General features: G+C 57.4%; 1 protein-coding gene across 1 annotated transcript in view; it reads right to left on the bottom strand.

Annotated features, from left to right (window-relative positions):
- Positions 1 to 2,500, bottom strand: part of LOC116034421 (atrial natriuretic peptide receptor 1-like) — a gene marked incomplete at its 5' end in the record, with an annotated part of 50,720 nt that overhangs the window by 15,849 nt on the left and 32,371 nt on the right. The gene's annotated exons all lie outside the window — the stretch shown is intronic.

The raw sequence follows: 2,500 nt of genomic DNA, 5'->3' as shown, positions 1-2,500 counted from the left end.
TATTCCCTGCTTCACACAACACCTGTAGTGAGGACATCAAGGAAGTGGACCGGTGTAGCTGTGGAGGATCTCCAGACGTGCTTGGACTCCACTGACTGGGACATATTCAGGACTGCTACCAACAGTCTGGATGAGTACATAGAGGCTGTGTTCCATCATGCACCAGGGTGAGTTTCAACCCCAGGAAAGCTGCTGGACTGGATGCTGTCTCCCCATCCAGCTTGAAGCACTGCGCTGACCAGCTGTCTCCAGACGTTTTCTGAAGACATGTCACGTGCCAGCCTGCTTCAAGACCTCAACCATCATCCCTGTCCCCAAGAAGCCAAGGACCACAGGACTTAATGACTTCAGACCCGTCGCCCTGAGCTCTGTGGTTATGAAGTCCTTTGAGCGCCTTGTGCTTTCACACCTCAAAGACCTCACCGACCCCCTCCTGGACCCCCTCCTGGACCTCCTCCTGGACCTCCTCCTGGACCCCCTCCTGGACCTCCTCCTGGACCCCCTCCTGGACCCCTTCCTGGACCTCCTCCTGGACCTCCTCCTAGACCCCCTCCTGGACCTCCTCCTGGACCCCCTCCTGGACCTCCTCCTGGACCCCCCTCCTGGACCCCCTCCTGGACCTCCTCCTGGACCTCCTCCTGGACCTCCTCCTAGACCCCCTCCTGGACCCCCTCCTGGACCCCCTCCTGGACCTCCTCCTGGACCTCCTCCTGGACCCCCTCCTGGACCTCCTCCTGGACCTCCTCCTGGACCTCCTCCTAGACCCCCTCCTGGACCTCCTCCTGGACCCCCTCCTGGACCTCCTCCTGGACCTCCTCCTGGACCTCCTCCTGGACCCCCCTCCTGGACCTCCTCCTGGACCCCCTCCTGGACCTCCTCCTGGACCTCCTCCTGGACCTCCTCCTGGACCCCCCTCCTGGACCTCCTCCTGGACCCCCCTCCTGGACCCCCTCCTGGACCTCCTCCTGGACCCCCCTCCTGGACCTCCTCCTGGACCTCCTCCTGGACCCCCTCCTGGACCTCCTCCTGGACCCCCTCCTGGGACGCCCTACAGTTTGCCTACAGAGCCAATAGGTCTGTAGACGATGCAGTCAACCTGGCCCTCCACTACATCCTCCGGCACCTGGACTCTGCAGGAACCTACGCCAGGATCCTGTTTGTGGACTTCAGCTCTGCCTTCAACACCATCATCCCGGCTCTGCTTCAGGAGAAGCTCTCCCAGCTTGGTGTGCCTGACTCCACCTGCAGGTGGATCACTGACTTCCTGTCTGACAGGAAGCAGCATGTGAAGCTGGGGAAACACATCTCCGACTCACAGACCATCAGCACCGGATCCCCCCAGGGCTGCGTTCTTTCTCCTCTGCTCTTCTCCCTGTACACCAACAGCTGCACCTCCAGTCACCAGTCCGTCAAGCTTCTGAAGTTTGCGGACGACACCTCCCTCATCGGACTCATCTCTGATGGAGACGAGTCCGCCTACAGGTGGGAGGCCGACCACCTGGTGACCTGGTGCAACCAAAACAACCTAGAGCTCAACGCTCTAAAGACAGTGGAGATGGTTGTGGACTTCAGAAAGAACCCAGCCTTACCTGCCCCCATCACCCTCTGTGGCTCCACAATTGACACTGTGGAGTCTTTCCGCTTCCTGGGAACTACCATCTCCCAGGACCTCAAGTGGGAGCTGAACATCAGCTCCCTCGTCAAGAAAGCACAACAGAGGATGTACTTCCTGCGGCAGCTGAAGAAATTCAACCTGCCAAAGACAATGATGGTGCACTTTTACACAGCCATCATTGAGTCCATCCTCACATCCTCCATCACCATCTGGTACGCTGCTGCCACTGCCGAGGACAAGGGCAGGCTGTTCTCACAGTCTACCCAGTGAGACGTCTCCTCTTCGTCTCCTCTTCGTCTCCTTTTGGTCTCCTTTTGGTCTCCTTCTTGTCTCCTCGTCTCCTTTTGGTCTCCTTCTTGTCTCCTCATCTCCTTTTGGTCTCCTTCTTGTCTCCTCATCTCCTTTTGGTCTCCTTCTTGTCTCCTCGTCTCCTTTTGGTCTCCTTCTTGTCTCCTTCTCATCTCCTCTTCATCTCCTTTTCGTCTCCTCTTCGTCTCCTCTTCGCCTCCTTCTCGTCTCCTTCTCGCCTCCTTCTCGTCTCCTTTTGTTCTCCTTCTCATGTCCTCTTCATCTCCTTTTCGCCTCCTCTTCGCCTCCTTCTCGTCTCCTCTTCGCCTCCTTCTCATCTCCTTTTGGTCTCCTTCTCATCTCCTCTTCATCTCCTTTTCGTCTCCTCTTCGTCTCCTTTTCGTCTCCTTCTCGTCTCCTTCTCGCCTCCTTCTCGTCTCCTTCTCATCTCCTTCTCGTCTCCTTCTCATGTCCTTTTTGTCTCCTTCTCGTCTCCTTCTCGCCTCCTTCTCGTCTCCTTTTGGTCTCCTCATCGTCTCCTTTTCGCCTCCTTCTCGTTTCCGTCTCGTCTCCTTTTGGTCTCCTCATCGTCTCCTT

This window comes from Sander lucioperca, chromosome 16 (assembly GCF_008315115.2).
Source record: "Sander lucioperca isolate FBNREF2018 chromosome 16, SLUC_FBN_1.2, whole genome shotgun sequence".
In the NCBI taxonomy this organism is placed as follows: Eukaryota; Metazoa; Chordata; class Actinopteri; order Perciformes; family Percidae; genus Sander; species Sander lucioperca.
Note: the sequence above shows the minus strand (reverse complement) of the source record. Positions and strands in the feature narration are given on the sequence as shown.